The sequence below is a fragment of the Macaca fascicularis genome, chromosome 8 (genome assembly GCF_037993035.2).
Source record: "Macaca fascicularis isolate 582-1 chromosome 8, T2T-MFA8v1.1".
Lineage (NCBI taxonomy): Eukaryota > Metazoa > Chordata > Mammalia > Primates > Cercopithecidae > Macaca > Macaca fascicularis.
In genome coordinates, this window is record NC_088382.1 from 90967423 (window position 1) to 90991076 (window position 23654).

The 23654-nt window shown below is 36.4% G+C and overlaps 1 pseudogene; it reads right to left on the minus strand.

Moving 5' to 3' along the window:
- Positions 1-2725: 2725 nt before the first annotated feature.
- Positions 2726-23654, minus strand: part of LOC123575228 (peptidyl-prolyl cis-trans isomerase A pseudogene) — a 102478-nt pseudogene continuing 81549 nt past the window's right edge.

Consider the following 23654-nt stretch of genomic DNA (forward strand, 5'->3'; position numbering starts at 1 on the left):
GAGAATAAAAAGTAGATCTCTTGGAAGGGACCAATCATAAGAGATAAAAGGAGAAAGAAAGCAGAAGGGATTGAGAAAGAGCTCTCTGAAAAGATGGTGGAAAAGTGAAAATAAAACCTGGATTTGAAGGGCTGCGGAGAGGTAGGTTAATAATATCAAGTGCTATTCCAGCATGTAAGCATCCTTGGAATTACTGCATTTATATCTGTATTAATTTATATCTATTGATACATAACAAAATATTTAAAAGCAAAAATACACATTTGCCATATCACGCAGTTTCTGTGGATTAGGAATTCAGGAGTGGCTTAGTTGCATGATTTTGGTTTAGGGTATCTGGTGAGTTTGCAATCAAGATGGCGGCTGAAGCTGCAGTTATTTGAAGGACTGTCCAGGGCTGAAGGTTTTGCTTCTAAGATGACTCACTCTACATGTGTAGAAAGTTCGTGTCAGCTGTTGGCAGAAAGCATTTTCTCTTCATATGTGTCCTTCCATAGGCTACTTAAGTGTCCGTGCAGCATGACAGCAGGAGTCTTTCAGAGTAACAGGAGAGAGAAACCAGGAGAAAAGCGATAGTATCTTTTATGACCTAGCCTCAGAAGTCCCACTCCCATCATTTTTGCAATATCCTACTGGATGGATAAGCACAGGGTATAACCTCAATGAAATGTTGTCCATTTTGAGGATACTATAAATTTTATCATCCATACTGGACCAGAACACATACTATTCTCTTGCAAAACTGGTCAAAGGTTACCATCATTAATTAAGGGGTAGAACTAGATGTTGATATCTGACCCCACTGTGTATATAGTCTTAGTAGTTTGCTATATATAAAAACAAAGAGTAAAATATATATGATTCTTATCTCAATGAGTTTAGTCAGTTCTATTCAATATGGGAGAGGACTACACAAGGGTATGAAAACCAGGAGGTCAGGATCACTGGGTGCCATCTTGGAGGCTGGCTACACAACATGCTTCTTCCTGTTACCAATCAGGAACTTAGAAATATTTAGGCTTTTCTATAAAACTATTGACTTCTGGCAAATCAAATTGATGGAAGACTTTTGGAAATAATGAGACTAATATATTTTTTATAATGAATTCTTTTCTTCTTTCCAGTCCATTAGACTTCATTGTCAATACATGCGCTGGAACTTGTAACTTGGATTACAGTATTATGAAATAATTGGTGAAATCCACCAAGGTCAGTAATCATACACTAAAATTGTCCTTCTTAATGAGACATTTAATGTAAAGCAGATGGATTAGTGATGTTTTCAGGCTCATTTGTTGAGTATTAATTCTTGCTTTCCTTGTCTTCCTAACAGTGTGAATGTAATCTGCTTTAAAACTGCATTGATTTTTTAATTATAATTTTATATTTAACCTTTTATAATTTGTAAAGTTTCTTCCCATATGATTAGTAGGTAAGGTCTCCATTAATTAGTTAAGAAATCAATTGAACTAATATTTAGTGAAAACACAGATGGCATTTTCAAAATAGTCCATGGTTCTCAAATTTGAATGTGCAGAGGAATCGTCCAAAAAGTTTATTTACAAATATAGTTGTCAGGGCCCCACCCTTAGAAACTAATTCATTAGGTCTGACATTGGACCTTGGAATGAGAATTTCAAACAAGTAGTCAAGATGATTCTGAAACAGGTGAGCTACAAGATGACAGAGAGCTGCATTATCATGCAAAACGTTCGTTAACATACTGTTAATATCTAACATCTTGCAGAACAAATTAATAGAATGAACGACTCCTGAGAAAAGGAGCTATCAAACATTAGTTCATAAAGGATATTCTTTAAGCAAATAGATAAGACTTGAACTTTCTGTGGTTAGTAGTAAAGGCCTGAAGAAAGAAGAGATAGTATGCAAAACAGCAAGGTACAGAGATAATAATAGCATTTCCTTCCTCTTGTCAGGATTAAGAGATTTAACGTGAATGAAGTGCCCATAACAGTAATAGGCACAGGGTATAACCTCAATAAGATGTTGTTGATTATGAGGATACTATAAATGTTATCATTCAGACTGGACCAGAACGCACACTATTCTCTTGCAAAACTGGTGAAAGGTTACCATCATTAATTAATGAGTAGAACTAAATATTGATATACAACCCTACTGTGTATATAGTCTTAGTAGTTTGCTATATATAAAAACAAAGAGTAAAATGTGTATGATTCTTATCTCAATGAGTTCAGACAGTCTCAAATAATATCTAGATGCTGCAAGTTAAAAAACACAAACAAAAAAACCCAAAAAAACCTTCTGTGTTAGTTTCCTGGTGTTGCTGTCAAAAAGTACTTATAAACGGAGTAGCGTAAACAACAGAATTTAATTTTCTCCCAATTCTGGAGGCCAGAAGTTTGAGATCAAGGTGTCAGCAGAATATGTTCTTTCTGAAGGCCATGAGGGAGACACCTGTTCTAGATCTCCCTTTGGCTTGCATATGGCTGTCTTCTACCTGTATCTTCACATTGTCTTCCTTCTATACCAGTTTGAATCCTAATATCCTCTTCTTATAAGGACACTGGTCATATTAGATTAGTGTCCTGAATGACTTCATTTTTACCTAGATTACCTCTGTTAATATCCTACCTCTAAATAAGGTCTGATGTAATGGGGATTAGGACTTCAACATGTGAATTTTGGAAGGGACATGCTTGAACTCATAAGAACCTCTTTCGAGTCTCTTTGCAAAGCCACATTTTTTTTTGTTTTTTTGTTATTTAGTTTTTATTTCATAATCATAAACTTAACTCAACTCTGCAATCCAGCTAGGCATGGGAGGGAACAAGGAAAACATGGAACCCAAAGGGAACTGCAGCGAGAGCACAAAGATTCTAGGATACTGCGAGCAAATGGGGTGGAGGGGTGCTTCCTGAGCTGCAGAAGGAATGGTCTGGTGGTTAAGATGAAACACAAGTCAAACTTATTTGAGTTGTCCACAGTCAGCAATGGTGATCTTCTTGCTGGTCTTGCCATTCCTGGACCCAAAGCGCTCCATGGCCTCCACAATATTCATGCCTTCTTTCACTTTGCCAAAGACCACATGCTTTCCATCCAACCACTCAGTCTTGGCAGTGCAGATGAAAAACTGGGAACCATTTGTGTTGGGTCCGGCATTTGCCATGAACAAGATGCCAGGACCTGTATGCTTTAGGATGAAGTTCTCATCTTCAAATTTCTCCCCATAGATGGACTTGCCACCAATGCCATTATGGCGTGTGAAGTCACCACCCTGGAATAATTCTGTGAAAGCAGGAAGCCTTATAACCAAATCCTTTCTCTCCAGTGCTCAGAGCACGAAAATTTTCTGCTGTCTTTGGAAACTTGTCTGCAAACAGCTCGAAGGAGACACGGCCCAAGGGCTGGCTGTCGATGGCAATGTTGAAGAACACGGTTGGGTTGACCATGGCTAATAGTACAGGGTTTTCCTCGGCGGCGGTGTCTGCAAAGCTGCAAAACCACATTTTATTTGGGATTGGGATTCAGAATCTGTAGTAAGTAGTTTAGACTATGATACACACACACACACACACACACACACACACACACAGAGGCAGGATGGGCAAAGATCACTCTTCCCATAGACTGCTTTTGCAATAAAACTTTTTCATGGTGGGAGGAGTATGGTGGAATTGGGATTGTGAGCAGTATAAAGGGGTGAAACACCTTGTTTTTGCCCTTGAGGAGCTTATACTCAGAGGGCACCTAAAAAATACATGTGTGGGAAAACATGAAATAACAGGGCACAAATGTCTGCTGGTTGAGTTGAATTTAGCTTAGAATGTGACCAAACTGAATGAATAATTATTTGGGTGGTTCAGAGGAGATGCTCAACAAATGGTATCCACTCTCACTTTAATACTATGCTAACCTGGTGTTCTTCCGGAAAGACTTTACATGAAACAAGTAAGAGTGGGCTATAAGCACAGAGAAATGGCCTAGTACAGTAAAACTAATAGAGCATGTTTGTCTGGTATTGGTTATTTTGTTTATAATCTTGAGCAGTAGCAACTAAGTGCTTAATCAACTTTACTTTTAAAGTAAATAACATTATAAAGCTTTCCCTCATTATTTTCTTCATTTCTAACTTTTTATCTTATTAAATATTGTCATTTTATTATACACGATTTTGTAAATCCTCTCTATCTTTTGGAACAAGATGGGATATAAATACAGTAAAGCGTTCTGAAGGGACTGATTTATTTTGTTTGCCACAGAAAAATACTTTGTATGTCAAGCCAGCTTTCAAAAGCTTGAAACTGTAAATAGGAAATATAAGCAAAGGAAAGGTCAAATAATGGGTAAAACTAAATCATGTAATTTAGATAGGATTCTCTTTTTTTATAAGAGAGTGAAATTGTGTCAATTTAGCCAATTGTAGATTTAATAAGAGAAAAGGTCTCAGATCCATAGCTGCATGTAATAAACTAAAACAGAAGCTAATAACGTGATTTATGGGATTCCTCTTGATCCTGACATTTCATTATTTTTATACAGAAATAGCATTTCAAGTACAGGTTTTTAGCATTTTGTTTCCTCATCTTGTTCTCAAATATATATACTGAAAACCATCTTGTTTTATAATTTTCTGACTTCCATCAGGAAAATAGTTGTACCATAAATAAAATTCTTGATCTATTTTCAATTGTGTTTCTCTACAAATCTTTTTTAAGGTCTGGGGGAAAGTGGTGCAAATATGAAACCCAGGACTTAAAGCCACTTCTTACAAATTGTACACACGCAGACACACACACACATAAACCGTTTCACTAAATTGGTATATGCAGTTTTAAAAGAGATAACAGAATTAAAGTGATATGGATTTATGCTTCGTTTTCAACTGAGTTTTTATTTGTGTGTAGAAAATTCAATTGTATTTTGAACCAATACAATTACTTAACTAGAGAACAAAGTGTCACTTGTAGCAGAACACTTTTATTAACAGGGTTTTTCTTCACTGACTAATTAGTTTTTTGCTTAATGTAGGATCTCATCATAAGTGATACAAGGCATAGAATTTTTTAAAAGATGAAGAATTTTTTTTGTGTGTGTGTGGCAAAAATCTCTGGCTTGTGTATTATGTCTCGGCTAAAAACTCATCATATGCTCTGACTCCTACCTAGTCCGCTACTTCAGGATAGTCGCTGTAGTCAGCTGGACCTGGGCTTAAATCTCTGCTTTGACATGGAGTTAGAAGGGGGTACTTTTATCTTTTTAAGACTTATTTTCCCCATCTGTAAAATGGAGATAACAATCTCCATTTTATAGGATTTAGGCATTACTGCTCATAGCATTTACTTTCTGAAAACAGTTCAAGGGTTAATTGATTGATTGAAATTGAAGTTTAAAAAATAAGAATAATAAAATATTAGACTTGGAGGGAACATGCACACTAGATAGGCCAATTGCCCACTCCAAGCAAGCAGCCCTTACTTTGTAGCCTGTGCTTGAACACTGTGGAAGGGCATTCACCATCTGCCAGTGTAGTTAGCTTTACTATGAACTATCTTAGTTACTCCCCAGATTTTTCTGTGTCACTGTGTGCATAAACTATTGACACGCTGCCTCAAAACTAAGAGTAGAAAAGGAGATAACCTTATTGCAACACATGGCTTGTGGACTTCACACTTGCAATGATATGGCTCACATAGCAAGGATAATATAGCAGCAGCTCCATAATATCTAAATGAAATATTGCATGCCTGGGAGCACATCCTTTAGAAAACAGATGGTTCTTTGTTGAAAACAAAATATGATTATGGTGTTTGCATGCAAGAAATCTTATACTGTCTAATTATAAGAATCAGACTAGTTGTAGCTGTTGGCATACAAAGTTTCTTCAGATCAGTAGAAAAATGTTCTACTCTTGACTATACAATTGAGAATAATGAGATACAGGTGAAATATCTCTTTAATGATTACCATTATGATGTCTAGATCTATGTAATAAACTAGTGCAGGTACAGACTAGTTTCAATATACACTATTGGAACCAAAAAGCATAATTGATGCTATGTTCACCAGTCCCTGTCTATTTAGGAGTTTGTGTCCATAAATGTTGCTTTGACATTTACCATTGCATTATAGCTGAACTTTAACGCAACGGGACATTTCTATAAAGTGTGAGAGGTTTGCATGAAGAATGACTACCTTTGTAGGGAGAGGAGAGAGAGGATGAGGATCAGGTGGATTAGCAAAATCATGGAGGAGAAGAAAAGGGAAAGTGGTATCTTTAGTTGATAAATTAGAATACAATATCCTCTAACTCAGTGGCTCTCAACTGGATGACTTTTGTCTCATTTGGAAATATCTAGAGATATTTTTCATTGTCACAACTGTGATGCTACTGGCCTCTGTCGAGTAGAGGCCAGAGATGCTGCCAGACATCCTACAATGCACAGGACAGTCCCCACAAAAAGAATTGTTTTGGCCGGGCACAGTGGTGTACACCTGTAATCTCAGCACTTTGGGAGGCTGAGGTGGGTGGATCACCTGAGGTCAAGAGTTGGAGACCAGCCTGGCCAACATGGTGAAACCTTGTATCTACTAAAAATATAAAAATTAACTGGGCGTAGTGGTGTGTGCCTGGGTTCCCAGCTACTTGAGAGGCTGAGGCAGGAGGATAGCTTGAACCTGGGAGGTAGAGGTTACAGTGAGATCACGCCATTGCACTCCAGCCTGGGTGACAGAGCAAGACTCTCTTAAAAAAAAAAAATTGTTTGGTTCAAAATGTCAATAGTGCCAAGACTGAGAACCCTGGAACCTGAGAGCCTGAACCACATCCCACTATGTGCATTTTGTCAATAGATACCTATAAAAGTGGACTTATAATACAGCAATTTTATATCGATCCCATCAGCTTTATTTCTTACAGAATTCTACCCAAATTCTATCATTGGAAAGATGCATTCCCACTCACTGTGGAAGCTAAAAAACTTGATCTCGTGGAGACACAGTAGAATGACAGTTACCAGAGGCTGGGAAGGATGTGAGTGTGTGTGGAGGGGGAGATGAAGAGAGATTGCTTAATGGCATATAATTAGAAGAAATAAATTCTAATGCTCAATGGTAGATTAGGGTGACTAAAGTTATCAACAATGTATTGTACATTTCAAATAGCCAGAAGTGAAGACTTTAAATGTCGTCAATATATAGAAATGATAAATGCTTATGGTGATGATTATCCTAAATACACTGACTTGATCATTGCACATTCTCTACATTTAAGAAACTATCACATGTACTACATAAATATGTACAAATATAGTGTATCAATTAAAAATTAAAAATTTCTTTAAAAATTAAAAGAAGAAACAGCTAACAAAAATAAATAAATAAAACTTAAGGTTGATTAAATCTTCAAAACACTCACCAACTTCACCTATCTCTTTGGATTACTGGGCTTTTATTCTTTTGAACAATGAAGACTTCCCTTATTTTATAATAACTTAAAAATGTACCTAAAGTTATTTTTTACTGCCTTTCCAGGAGAGGGTGTTCATTATATCAGTTCACTTGGGTCATTCTACTGCAGGTTGGGGAAGTTGTCTCTTCCTTGAGTGAAGATAGCTAATGATGTTTAGATTCTCTTTGATCATCTTTACTGTCTACATGAGACTGGATAAAATTCTGACCCCTAAAAGTCAGGAAACAACAGGTGCTGGAGAGGATGTGGAAAAATAGGAACACTTTTACACCATTGGTGGGAGTGTAAATTAGTTCAACCACTGTGGAAGAGAGTGTGGCGATTCCTCAAGGTTCTAGAACTAGAAATACCTTTTGACCCAGCCATCCCATTACTGGGCATATACCCAAACGAGTATAAATCATGCTGCTATAAAGACGCATGCACACGTATATTTATTGCAGCACTATTCACAATAGCAAAGACTTGGAACCAACCCAAATGTCCATCAATGATAGACTGGATTAAGAAAATATGGCACATATACACCATGGAATACTATGCAGCCATAAAAAAGGATGAGTTCATGTCCTTTGTAGGGACATGGATGAAGCTGGAAGCCATCATTCTGAGCAAACTGTCACAAGGACAGAAAAACAAATGCCGCATGTTCTCACTCATAGGTGGGAATTGAACAATGAGAACACTTGGACACACGGTGGGGAACATCAGAAACTGGGGCCTGTCGTGGGGTGGGGGGAGGGAGGAGAGATAGCATTAGGAGATATACCTAATGTAAATGGCGAGTTAATGTGTATAGCACACCAAAATGGCAATGTATACATATGTAACAAACCTGCACTTTGTGCACGTGTACTCTAGAACTTAAAGTATAATAAAAATCAATCAATCAATCAATCAATCAATCAATAAATCTGACCCCTGCAGTTCTAACATTTCCATGTACATTATCCCTATTCAAATTTCAGAGTCTGGTAGACATTCATCTGATTTGGCACTGATAGACCAAGGTTCTGTAGCCACCCTAGGAAACAATTCCATGAAATAGGAGTGACAATCATATGTTCACATTGGTATACACTCTGCATTTCCAAACTAATGATAGGAAATGTTATTCTCTGAATGTTACATGCAAATAAGATTTTTACAGTAACAAAATCTATACCAAAGAAATAGCAACCTCAGAGCTGTCTTCCTCCAAATACAGTAAAAGAGCAAAAATATGCAGAAACCAAATCTGTAAATACCTTAAGCCCATTTACATTCCTCCAGATTCCACAGATTGCCCTGGGCAATCGCAGCATAGAAGAGGAAAGACTTTCCCTTTACTCTCTGAGGGTTTGATAATTGAGTCTATAAAATAAACTGACAGTAGCCAGATTAGCAGGAGAAGAGGTATTCAAATTTATTACATGCATGGGGGCGTCACACGAAGGAAAAGTAAATACTCCAAAAAAACCTTATAGAGAAGCTTATATACTCTCTTCATTGGAAAAAGGGGAGGGGGGATGTAGACAACTTAGGGGACAGTAAATGCTTTGGGGACAAGATAAATAGGTCCTCAGAAGAAAAGGTAACAACAGTCTGTCTCTCTGGCCGTGGGATTATCCAGTTTTCTCATCTGCAACTCAAGTTTCAGCTTCTCTGGTTGATGAGATTTCTGGGGAGGGGATTCATGACAATTGCATTTCATATGGAGGATTTCTCTTTAGGTAGATAAGGGTAGTTCAGAGAAAACCTTTCCCTACATTTGCTGTTCCCCAAGCGCCCTCAGTTTGAGGTCCAAAATGGCATATTTCAGGGGGGCATTTCCTGAACTCCTTCAACATAAAAAGCCAAGCAACATGGTACACAAAGTTTATGGTAATTTAAGTTGTAAATATTGCAGCAGTAGCAAAGAAAACTAAACAGAATTTAGTTGCAAAATTATAATAATGGCTGGGAGCTGGAGCAAATCACCTCAGCCTGGGAGAATTAGGGCTCAGGAGTTCAAAATAGGAAAAGCAGCTCAGAAACAGACCTAAGGGAAATCAACTACTTTCAGACCATAGACTGTAGACCACAGAACTCTCATCCGTTTGGTCAGTTGTTACTGCACAACCATAATGTCTCAGTGCCATTCAATAATCAGTGCTTCTTTTTCTTTTCTTTTTTTTTTTTTTTTAATTTTTCGTGAGTTGCTGGTTGGCAGGAATTAGCTCACCTGGACTAGACTCAGCCAAGTAACTCAACTTTGAGCTACAGGTTTGGCTCTGGTCTTCATCCTGGGGCAAATAGGTATGCAGAGGAATCTTTTTTCATGGCAATGCCAGAGGCACAAGAAGACAACTATGTGAGCACATTTCAAGCTCCTGCTGATGTCATGTCTTTCAACAGGCCATTGGTCAAAGCAAGTTGCGGTGGCAAGTCCAAAGTCTAAAGACAGAGTACATCGCTCTTTCTATGGAGGTAGGGAGGAAGAAAATAATTTTAAGCATTCATATAGTCTGCCATATCATTTATAGTTGAGCTTAGATTTTCAGAAGGAAAATAATTTTTATATATTCAACTGCAATATTATATTTTTAATTTTCAGAAAGGAAGGATAATCCAGGTAATAAGTAATGTAGCTGGATTCACAGGTTCTGAATATTATTCTCTTTCTTGTCGTTGATGTGAGAAGCTGCACATATCAATTTTTCTTGCAGTTTAATCTCTGCCAACTGCTAAATGTAAATAACATTTCCTGTTGACCTACTATTCTATGTCTTCCAGGAAATAAGGTAAAAACTCAAATTTGCTACAAATTGCTTGGTGGAACGCAGTTACAAAGGATGCATCATTATTTAATTTTTTAGCCTCCATAGTTTTTCTGCAGTTCTTTTGACATTATTTAGAGCATTTAAGAATAGAGGAAAAATTTGGCAAGACAAGCATTTTACATTTTTCCTCATCTCTTCCTCCAAGGGATATTACTTTGAATTTGTTTAGCATTTTAGTCAATCCATTAACCTTTCACCCTAGATTTAGAAAATGGATTTAATGGTTTAATTCTGTTCCCTAAGGAGTCAATAACCACATCATAAGCTGCCTGGTGTTAGACATTAATTGGAATGCACTTTCAGGGCAAATTCAGAGTTAGGATAATGAAAGTATCGAAAATAGGTACTGAAGAAAGAGAAAGTTGCTCATCTTGGCTCTTGTTAATTTTGAAATACATAGTTGTATTAATTTCTGTTGATGGGAGTGGTATTAACAACAGCGGGGCTACAACAATGAACCGAATTGTATAAAATATTCACTTAAGCGTATTCTCTTTCCTGCATGAGATTGTCACTAAAATCCTTTATTTAATCTCTGACAATTCCTCTAAGTATTCTTGGTTTCTCCAGATATTGTGGTGTTTGGGGTTTGGAATTAAAAGGAATATCTGAGAAGGTAGGAGCTCAGTTTCCGAAAAGAAGGGCTAGTCCTGAAAGTCAGTCTTTGCTTTCCTGTTGTCTCCTTTCACTTCCAAAATCAATCCTGAAAAGTGGGAAATACATAAGTAGTTTCAATGTGAGGGTCAATGTGAGGAGAGAACAAAAGAGCTAGATCTTATTTGCTTTACTCCACACACAGGTGTGATTATTGCTAGGAATGGACAGCACAGGGCAGTAGCGACCTTGTGCCTTGCCTGCAATCTACCACCTGGATACTATGCCCTGCCTGTATACTTTTCACCATGCATGACATGCGAGGACAGCGTGTGCCTTGTGCCTGACCTCACCTTCTGCCTGCTATCCAGCAGCTGGATAGCAGGCTCCACCCAGGGGACTCACTCAGTTCCTTTGGGCACTGGGCGCTTGCCTTCCTAACTGGCTTTGCAAAGGTTAGTCTTGTAACCAGATGAATTTCCTTCAGTTTTTTTTTTTTTTTTTTTGTCTTTTTGAGATGGAGTCTAGCTCTGTTGCCCAGGCCGTAGTGCAGTACAGCAGTCTCGGCTCATTGCAACCTCCACCTCCTGGATTCAAGCAATTCTCCTGCCTCAGCCTCCTGAGTAGCTGGGATTACAGGTGCATGCCACCATGCCCAGCTAATTTTTGTATTTTTGGTAGAGACAGGGTTTCACCATGTTGGCCAGGCTGGTCTCCAACTCCTGACCTCAAGTGATCTGCCTGCCTTGACCTCCCAAAGTGCTGGGATTACAGGCATGAGCCACTGTGCCAGGCCTTCCTTCAGCTTTCTTCCGTTTGATCAAGGGGTTCTCTCCAGTCCAATCTTCACTGTTGTGGAGATACCAGAGAACCACATCTGATTTCAGATGAGCAGTAACTTCAAGGAAAGGAAAAATGTAGATGGAATCCTAACATTTCCCACAGTTGTTATTTTATGAAACAGCATTTTACTAAAAGGCTTAAATTATTGACTAAATAGAGCTTTTTTATTTTGTGGGATGGGAGTGGGTGAAGAGGGTATAGATAATAGGCTTCATATTTTACTTTTATATTTTTTGAAAAATGAATGGAAAAAAAGGAGTATTCATTTAAAATAAGCTTCCTTAAAAGTCACAGCATATTAGTAAGTCTTACAAGTTCTTTTTTTTTTTTTTTTTTTTTTTTAGCAAGAGATTAGGAAGTCAGTTAGTATGAGTGGGAAGGAGTGTGGAGAAGCATTAGAAAGGAAAGGAAGTATTGGATAAGAAGGAGTAACAATGCCATTAAGAAAGGACAAAATAATTATATGTAGTGGGAAGCAGAATGCTGGTCTTGTCAAATGAGAGGGAATATTTAAATACTTGTGTGAAACTATGAGATCTAGTAGTTAAAATTAGTAAAATATTCTTCAGAAAAAAATAACCACTTCCAAAATTATGCTGACAATTTGGTGTTATTTTATGTGTGATTTATGGTAACCTAGAAACATAGAATTTTGGCCTAGGAAGAGATTTTTTTTAAAGTTCATTTAATACGAGCCCCTCACTTCACAGTTTTGGAAACTGAGGTGTGGAGAATTTAAGTGACTTATTTAAGATCTATTGATTACAGAACTAGCATGTGAATAAACAGCCCTTAATCTAATGCTCTATGGCCGGCTGAACAACGCCAACTCAAAGATGTCTACATTGTCATTCCAGAATGTGAATTGAGTATGTGTGAATATGTTACCTTTAATGGTAAAAGGGACTTTGCAAGTGTGATTCAGTTCAAGATAGTTTATAATTAAAAGGATCTTGATAAGAGAAAGGCAGAAGGGTCAGAGCAGAGAGAAGATGTGATGATGGAAACAGAGCTCAGTGATGTGCTTTGAGGATGAGAAAGGGGCCACGGCCAAGGAATACAAGTAGCCTTGAGAAGCTAGAAAAGGCCAAGAATCAGATTCTTCCCAAAAGTCTCCAGAAGGAACAAAGCCCTGCTAACATTTTGATTTTAGTCCATAAATCTTATTTCAAATTTCTGACTACCAGAAATACAAGATAATACATTTGTGCTGTTTCTAGCCACCAGGTTCATGTTAATTTGTTATAGCAGCAATAGGAAACTAATACATGCTATTTCCATTTACACAACTTACTTCCTTTCTTGAAAAGAATCACGGAAGTTATTGAAAGCAGCAGAGAAATCCAGGAACCATACTAAAAATTCAAGTTGCTGTTACAGATAAACTGTGATGCAGGTTTATGAACCAACTGGCTAGTTTTCCCACAGGCTAGCATATGTACTAAACTCACTATTTACAAACTTTAAAAATCCACTAAGTTTAAAATAATGTCAAAAATGCTATTTAAAATTTTTTAAATGAAATAAAATAACTGTGTCAGAAATCATTTTGTTGTGAGACAAGTAACTCTGGCTAGTTTAAGTAAAATGGAAACCAGAGGTTAGAGAAAGCCAAACTGCAGAAAGAACAGGAAATCTTGCAAAAATCAAGGTGACTACCTTTTCTGTCTTTCTGTCTCTCTTTGCACAGTCTCTTGGTTTTTCCTCTTTTCATACATAAGTTTATCTATAGGCTGTTTTTCTTTTTTTTTTTTTTTTTTTCATTTCCGTTTATCTTGGTTTGAACATGGCTGCTCAAATTCTGACTTTTTCTTATATCTCATTTGGAGTTCAGTGGACACCAACTGGAGTCACTGTTTTCTAAGTCTGGCCTTCAAGTAGAGGGAAATCTGATTGGTCCAGTTGAATCAGATGCCCAGCCCAGTCTAAGCAGTTAGGACTAATTGGATCCCATGTGATCAATCATGGGAGTGTAGTTTCACAAATCCCTGCTTATTAGAGGCTGTGCAGGCACACTAGCAGAAAAGGGGAATGTACAGGATGAGACAAGTGACCAATATGTCCATTACATACCTGAATGTACAGCATGGAGCTGGAGTCAGAAATCAATTTATAAAGTTAAATGCTGTTATTGTTTTAAAAAGAGGAAATATATGAACTAAACATTTTCATTAGAGAGGTAAAAAGATTGACAATCAAACAAAACAATATATAAACCAAAATTCATCAATAAAACACCAAGTTCAAGGAAAACAGCAAGTAGAACTAATAAAGGTAAAGGCAGACATTAAATTAGAAAACAGACAAAAGTGTAGGATCAACCACTTAGAGTAAAATAGGTTCCAAAATATTTATGGAATGAAGTGAATAGAAGGATAAACCCTTGGTAATTCAAATCAAGAAAAAAGGGACAGTTAACACAAGGAAATAGCATTATAAATATGAAATCAAATGAAACTACAGATAACCTAGAAGAATTAGAAAAGCAAGAGAGTGTCATATACATAATTTAAGAAAAGATTACTGTTATTTAGAGAATTATAAAAAATGGCTCCAGTTAAGATAGAAAATCAGCAACCTGGAATTTTTTAAAATGTAAATTGTAGCTCTGTGCTCAAACTTTTTCTTGTCTATTACATAGTGTTGAGGGAAAGGTAATATGAGTCAGGTAAACATCTTTTTTTAATTCTTTTTTTTCTTTATCTTTTTTTTCATTTAAGGAAGTTAATTTAAAAAGCATTGAGTCTAAACACAGACTACAATTGTTAAAATAGAACATTAAGGAAATAACATATTAGGTTATTATTAACGATTAAAAGAATTTCCCAAAAAAGAATCTATTAGTCAGTCTACTACTCAGTACTGAGGGAGAGGGGAGGTGAAGAAGGCATATTTCAAGGGAGGTAGGTCATGAAATATCCAGGTAAGCCTGATCTGGGAAGGACATCACAGTGGAAGGGCCTGACTACCACATGGCTGGCTATGATCTATGAGCAAATCTCTTTCACTGCCCATTGTTCTTAGAGTCCTCAGGAATATACACCCTCCTCATTTCCTTTTCATAGTTTCCCAGGGAATATCTCTGAGGAAAGAGCAATCACGTAAACTTTCAATTTTCCTACTTTAAACTTCAAGTGTGAACTTGACAATTCCTTTTATTTACTTATTTTGCTTCATCTATTTATGTTTTTTTCTTTTTTATTTCAATAGTTTTTGGGGTACAGGTGTTTTTTTGTTACATGGATGAGTTCTTTAGTGGTGAATTCTGAGATTTTAGCGCACCTGTCACCCAAGCAGTGTACACTGTACCTAGTATGTTGTCTTTTATTCTTCATCCCTCTCCCAACCTCGCCCCGTGGAGTCCCCAGTGCTATTGTATCACTCTGTATGTTTTTACATCCTCATAGCTTACCTCCCAGTTGTCTGAACTTGGTAATTTCTAAAGCCTCTTCCAGCTCTGAAATTAGTATTTTTAAAAAAATTTTTGAGCTTATAAGAGTCGTTTAAATATTTATGTATTTGCCATTTTGGCTTTTGAGTGGTCTTTTAATTTAGCAGTTTCCAAGCTCTGCCAAATCACAGTGGCCTTCCATCAAAATATATTACTTAACAGACCAATATGTCTGGATCAGTTATACCCACCTCATGCTTCCTTCAGATTATCTAATTATCTCTTTTCCTCACAAAACTTTATTGAATGTGACTTTCTTCAATTGCTTGGAATTTTACCATCATGACCATGTTAACCAAACAGGTATCATCTGGACACTGAACCAGAAAGAAAACCAGGCTGTTCTTCCTGTTGTTACTCAATATGGCTGCCCCGTTCAACCTTTGTAGAGGCAGAGTGCTGAACACATTGTCCTAAGCTTCAGGAATTCATGGTTCAATAAAAGGAAGGTACAATTAAGAAACGTAAGCAGCAATATACTGAGCATGCACTAAAAAGGTTGTTGTAAAAGGTATACATATTTGCAGCTACTATTTCTTCAGAAATATGCCTTTCCTTATGGAGAAGGGTCTCTGTAGCCACTCAAGAGTCTGAGGTGTGTGCACCTCACTGCCCTATTGCAAACAACTCACTTGTGGCTTGCTTTCTTGGCGTAAACTCATGCAATTCTCCAGCATGAGAATAATAGTCTCACAACACTGTCAAGATGTTGCTTCACAGCTGTAATGTCCACACTAATTTTTCCAAGGAAATTATAATTTTATAGAGAAATTAAGGAAAACAAGTTCTCTATAGAGAATCCTAAAGAACTTCAGAGAAGTTATGTAGCCAATTAGTTCTGGACTGTATTCCAACCAGATTCGTTGTTTTCTCTTTACTATCTTTATGACCAGTACTTTAGACTAAGTCTAGTTTTAAAGCCATAAAAAGTACACAGCCTTCAGAATGCCAATAATAGCATGCTGGGGTTAATCATTGACTCAGAAAGGGGAATGCCAACTAATGAATCATCAACATATCTCTTGCCACACCTAGGGTTTTCTCTGGATGATTTCCACCCAAGTGTTGACAAAACTTGACCTTGGATAGTCACTAAGATGTGCTGGGACTATGGCCAAAGGTGCTTACGTGCCAGTGGGACAGGCTACATGTTCACTAACCAGGTTATTCTGCTCCACATATGACAAGAAGTGTACTTTTTGCATTTTTCACATTATTGCTGATTTTTAAAGCTTCCAGACAAAAAGCCTCTAATTATTGTAATCTCATGGAGTGCCCTGGACCCTCTCCAGATGTAAACTTCAGTGTGTAGCTAAGTTGAAAGACCAAAGCCCAGTGACGGGCCACCTATATATGATAAGCATGCCCATTTATTAAAGTTGAAAACAGGCCCACAACCACAACACTACATTTTACCTTCTGAATGGTCCTGGCCGCAATTAAAAGCGGGATGATGCACTACTTTCCAGTCGAATAAACTGGGAGCCAAAAGTTCAGGAGTTCTGACTCTAGCATTTATCTGATTTGTCCTGGGAAGGGCACTTACGCAGAGTCTCCATTTCCCCCTGGAACATACAGCCATTAAGTAACTGGCCTTGAAGATTATTGTAAGCAGTGATGACATTGACAAGACAAGAAGTCTTGTCTTTTGGGGGAAAGGGAGCTTCATAGCATCTTACATGCTTCAGTGCTTTGACAATGGGTGGTAAATAGAATAAGGAGAGTGACAAAATGGTAATGAAAAGGACATTCTGGTAAAAGACTAAATAATGCTGTCCAGACTGTTAAAACTTCTTCTTGTTGCTATTAGCTATAATTTTCAGGTCAATTATGCTAATGTCAACCCAGGGCCTCACTGAGTTAAGGAAAGAATACAGGAAGGTTTATATTGACACGATGTCAAGAGAAGAGTGGCATGGGGTATGGAAATGCCTCATCATGGCTCCATTTGGCTTTGATAGCCTGATTTGGCACAAGCTTCTAATAAAGCCTGATGGTTAATCATCCTGCTGTAAAGCAAGATTGGAGTTTTGCTAGATCACAAATTTCAGGGAAAACTCAGTTTCACAAAATGTAAAATTGACACAAAATTTTAACAATTTAATTCTTCAGCTTTTCAAAGATTCTAGAAAGTCAGGCAATACAGTATCTTGAAGAGTGCCTTCTGTATGCCAGGTCTGGGTTAGGCTCTTTAGGCTTAATCACAAATTATTGTCAGGTCATAAAGCAAACTTGATAAGATTAAATAACTACTTTGCCTAAACTATAAGGTATTTAAATATATTTTAAAAGCCACTGATAGAAAAATAAGGAGAAATAATCAGAAATACAGTTCTATTATATTTTTAAATATATTTCACTCATTCTTTGACAAATCAAACAAGTGAATATAAAAAGTAATATAGAGAATTTTAATAATGTGCAATTAATAATGTTGACTTATTGATACACACGTGTATAAAGTATACAATCTGTGTACATTATACCAGAAGCTTGCACCAAATCAGGCTGTGTATTTTCTCTTCGTAAATACATTTCCCCCAGAATCTGTGAATGTTAGAAAAACTGATCACCTATTAGGTCACAAAAAATCACAATAAGTTCTCCAAAGCAGAAGTTATATAGAATATATACACAGTAAAATTATTTATTAATAACAAAAGCATAAAATAAGACTTAACTGTATGAACATTAAAAATTCTCTTATATAATTCTTTAATGAAAGAATTCAATAAGCTGACAATGGAAAGCATTACATATTAAAACATATAGGCTGCAGTCATAGAAGTACACAGAGACAAATTCATATCATTAAATGCCTTGATTGTAAACCAAGAATAATATTCTGAGGCCCCTGCAACTGTCAGAGGCGTGTGAACTAGAACAACTCCATCTTGAAAATGAGGCTGAAACCTACTGGGCTGCATTCCTGGACGGTTACGGCATCCTAAGTCACAGGATGAGAGGAGGTCAGCACAAAATACAGGTCATAAAGACCTTGCTAATAAAACAGGTTGAAGTAAAGGAACCAGCCAAAACCCACCAAAACCAAAATAGTGACGAGAACGACCTCTGGTCATCCTCACTGCTACACTGCCAGTTTACAAATACCATGGCAATGTCAGGAAGTTACCCTATATGGTCTGAAAAGGGGAGGCATGAATAATCTACCCCATGTTTGGCATATTATCAAGAAATAACCATAAAAATGGGCAACCAGCAGCCCTTGGGGCTGCTCTGTCTATGGAGTAGCCATTTTATTCCTTTACTTTCTTAATAAACTTGATTTCACTGTGGACTTACCTGAATTCTTTCTTGTGTGAGATCCAAGAACCGTCTCTTGAGGTCTGGATGGGGACCCCTTTCCTGTAACACAACCATCTGAATGCTCTTCCTCCTCAGCCAGGGCTCTTAAAATTTAATCAGAGAGACTGTTTTAGGCCATAATGGGAAGTGGGGGTCGAACATGCCTCATTATATCTTTCCGGTATTAACTTAACATCAACACAGACTTTTAAGTCTGATAAGAAACATTTTACAGCCTATTCTCTCTGAAGCCTGCTACCTGGAGGCTTCATCTGCATGACAAAACTTTGTTCTCCACAATCTCTTATCTTAACCCAGACATTTCCTTTCTGTGGATCCTAGGTCTTTAGACAAACACAACCAAATGTCAACCAGAAAATGTTTAAATTTACCTATAGCCTGGAATCACCCCACCACACCCCACTTGGAATAGTCCCACCTTTCTGGACCAAACCAATGTATTTCTTAAATGTATTTGATTGACATCTCATGCCTCCCTAAAATGTATAAAACCAAGCTGCACCCCAACCACCTTGGGCACCTGTTCTCAGAACCTCCTGAGGGCTGTGTCACTGGCCAGGGTCACTCATATTTGTCTCAGAATTAATCTCTTCAAATATTTTACAGAGTTTGACTCTTTTCATTGAAATCATTAGTAAACAAACAAAAAAGAATACAAATGACTTGAGGCCAGAATTTCCTAAACTGGCGCCCGGTATGACTTCATGCCACGAAATGTTAATGTTATGCCATAGAAAGTGTTCCTGGGGTAAAAATTATTTGAAAATGCTGTGTTAAAAAAGCTAAGATATTGAGAACTCCTCAGTGTTTGTAACATTATAATGAGCATTGTGAAGCTGTAAGAGGGAATATGATTTTTTTCATAGTATATATATAAACATCTCAGAGCAATGCTCTTCCAGATGGTTTAGAAACTTACGAAGCATCTTAACTTTCTAAAGATGCTTCTTAAGTTACACACTTAAGAACACATTTAAGAAGAGTGTTCAATTTAAGAAGCACTGAAAAATAAATAAATATAAAAGTTAATAAATTTAAACCACAAATTGTTCAAATTAATACATTTATAATATGGCCTGCTAAAACTAAAATAAGGCTATACTTATTAAGCCCTAATATAGAAAAATAATAAAAGTATTTGATAATAGCACAACAGAAATATCAATGAAACAGATGTTTTTTGCATAAACTATAAACTGCTTAAATTGATTTAAAAGGAATCTAAAAAGTCAAGAAGATTACTATTGCAATAGAATTAGAAAAAAATTCACCTTTAATGAAAGGTCATAAATTATATAATTAGTTATTTTAGAAAATCAACAATAATTCACTTATTATATAAATGTTTCAAGAAAACAGAACATAATGAAAAGCTTCTCAGATCATTTTAAATATCTCTTGTACCATTTGTACCAAAACTAAAACAAGATTGCAGAAATAGGGCCCCCAATAAATCAACAAAGTCATTTATTTTAGCAATATAGATTTAAAATTTCTAAATAAGTTACAGAATATTTTAAGTGAACATGTATAAAGATATATTTTAAATTTATATCTTGATTTAAATATTTATTCCATTTAAATGCTTACATATTGTTTATTGAGGAAACAATAATGCTTATAGAATCATTGGTGAAATATACTAACAATTCATTAACTCAATAATCAGAGACAAAAAACATAAACTTGATAGATGCTGGAGAGGCATTTGAAAAGATTCGACATCAATTTTTGAACAAAAGCATTTAGTTATTTTAAAATAGGAGGATTCTTTATTAACATTACAAAGAATATTATCTCAGGTTCAGTGCAGAATTTTCTAATAGGCCAACTAAATATGTACATAGAAAACAAAATAATTTGATACTTGGTATTTGCAAAATAGTCACTGAAATAGTCATCTTGGGAAAACAGAACTGTTGAATTTCTTGACAGTATTTTACAATGTAATACTGTTTCTGTTTGGGATTGCATCTTGGATGACAGCATCATAATTTTACATACGTAAAGCCTGTATAACTCTTTATCTGGCTGTGCTTAAGCAATAGCCAAACTAATTCTTAACGGAGGTTGCTTAATGCCTAAACAATGATCGTTGCTAGTAAAGTAAATAACAAAACAATGATGGCCATCATTATTTGCATTTTAATAAGTGTGCCAGTGTAATAAGGCAAGAAAAATAAGTAAGGAATACAATTATGAAATCCAAGAAGGCAAGATTGTCATTTTATAAGACTATGGCTATTTACCTTGATAACCCAAGAAAGCAATAACAAAAAATTATTAGATATAGTAAAAGAGTTCATTAAGGTAATTAATTATAAAATAAATATGCCAAGTCATCCATTTTTCTATTTACCTGTGATGGCAAGTAGGACAACAAAATGGAAAAAAATCTCAATTATTATACAAACAAAATTAGAAATCATCTTGGTAAAAATCGACCCAGAAAGCAGGACTTATGTGAATAAAAACATATATTTCTCTCCTTAAACATGTAAAAAATTGAATAAATGAAAATATGCTTAATTTTAGATGAGAAGGATCAAAATTTTATAGATTGTGAATTACAACAAATAATTGGTATATATTTCATGCTAATTCAATTTAAATATAGAGAATTCTTAGATGTATTAGGAAGAATAAATTCTATAGGAGTGAAATATTTAAAATAGAACAATCAAAATTTTGGGAAAATTAGGAGAGGTCATTTAAATAAGGTAGGAAGTCTAACAAAGCTGTAAAGGAAGAATAAAATAATTTACTATACAAAATTTCATTTTTATTTTTATTTTTTTCATTATACTTTAAGTTCTAGGGTACATGTGCAAAAAGTGCAGGTTTGTTACATACATATACATGTGTCATGTTGGTGTGCTGCACCCGTTAACTCATCATTTACATTAGGTATATCTCCTAATGCTATCCCTCCTCCCTTCCCCCACCCCACGACAAGCCCCAGTTTCTGATATTCCCCACCCTATGTCCATGTGTTCTCACTGTTCAATTCCCACCTATGAGTGAGAGCATGCGGTGTTTGGTTTTCTGTTCTTGTGATAGTTTGCTGAGAATGATGGTTTCCAGCTTCATCTATGTCCCTACAAAGGGCATGAACTCATCCTTTTTTATGGCTGCACAGTATTCCATGGTGAATATGTGCCACATTTTCTTAATCCAGTCTATCATTGATGGACATTTGGGTTGATTCAGTCTTTGCTATTGTGAATAGTGCCGCAATAAACATACATGTGCATGTGTCTTTATGTCTTTATAGCAGCATGATTTATAAGCCTTTGGGTATATGCCCAGTAACGGGATGGCTGGGTCAAATGGTATTTCTAGTTCTAGACCCTTGAGGAATCACCACACTCTCTTCCACAATGGTTGAACTAGTTTACAGTCCCACCAACAGTGTAAAAGCATTCTTATTTCTCCACATCCTCTCCAGCATCTGTTGTTTCCTGACTTTTTAATGATTGCCATTCTAACTGGTGTGAGATGGTATCTCATTGTGGTTTTGATTTGCATTTCTCTAATGACCAGTGATGATGAGCTTTTTTCAAGTTTCTTGGCCACATAAATGTCTTCTTTTGAGAAGTGTCTGTTCATACCCTTTGCCCACTTTTTGATGGGGTTGTTTGATTTTTTCTTGTAAATTTGTTTAAGTTCTTTGTAGATTCTGGATATCAGCCCTTTGTCAGATGGATAGATTGCAAAAATTTTCTCCCATTTTGTAGGTTGCCTGTTCACTCTGATGGTAGTTTCTTTTGCTGTGCAGAAGCTCTTTAGTTTAATTAGATCCCATTTGTCAATTTGGCTTTTGTTGCCATTGCTGTTGGTATTTTAGTCATGAAGACCTTGCCCATGCCTATGGCCTGAATGGTATTGCCTAGGTTTTCTTCTAGGGTTTTAATGGTTTTAGGTCTAACATTTAAATATTTAATGCATCTTGAATTAATTTTTGTATAAGATGTAAGGAAGGGATCCAGTTTTAGCTTTCTAGATATGGCTAGCCAGTTTTCCCAGCACAATTTATTAAACAGGGAATCCTTTTCCCATTTCTTGTTTTTGTCAGGTTTGTCAAAGATCAGATGGTTGTAGTACGTGATATTATTTCAGGGGGATCTATTCTGTTCCATTGGTCTATATCTCTGTTTTGGTACCAGTACCATGCTTTTTTGGTTACTGTAGCCTTGTAGTATAGAAGTCAGGTAGTGTGATGTCTCCAGCTTTGTTCTTTTGGCTTAGGATTATCTTGGCAATGCAGGCTCTTTTTTGGTTCCATATGACCTTTAAAGTAGTTTTTTCCAATTCTGTGAAGAAAGTCATTGGTAGTTTGATGCAGATGGCATTGAATCTATAAATTACCTTGGGCAGTATGGCCATTTTCACGATATTCTTTCTGTCCATGAGCATGGAATATTCTTCCATTTGTTTGTGTCCTCTTTTATTTCATTGAGCAGTGGTTTGTAGTTCTCCTTGAAGAGGTCCTTCACATCCCTTGTAAGTTGGATTGCTAGATATTTTATTCTCTTTGAAGCAATTGTGAATGGGAATTCACTCATGATTTGGCTATTTGGCTGTTATTGGTGTATAGGAATGCTTGTGATTTTTGCACATTGATTTTGTATCCTGAGATTTTGCTGAAGTTGTTTATCAGCTTAAGGAGATTTTGGGCTGAGATGATGGGTTTTTCTAAATATACAATCATGTCATCTGCAAACAGGGACAATTTGACTTCCTCTTTTCCTAATTGAATACTCTATTTCTTTCTCTTGCCTGATTGCCCTGGCCAGAACTTCCAACACTATGTTGAGTAGGAGTGGTGAGAGAGGGCATCCCTGTCTTGTGCCAGTTTTCAAAGGGAATGCTTCCAGTTTTTGCCCATTCAGTATGATATTGGCTGTGGGTTTGTCATAAATAGCTCTTATTATTTTGAGATATGTTTCATCGATACTTAGTTTATTGAGATTTTTTAGCATGAAGGGCTATTGAATTTTGTTGAAGGCCTTTTCTTCATCTATTGAGATAATCATGTGTTTTTTGTCTTTGGTTCTGTTTATATGATGGATTACTTTGATTGATTTACATATGTTGAACCAACCTTGCATCCCAGGTATGAAGCCAACTTGATCATGGTGAATAAGCTTTTTGATGTGCTGCTGGATTTGGTTTGCCAGTGTTT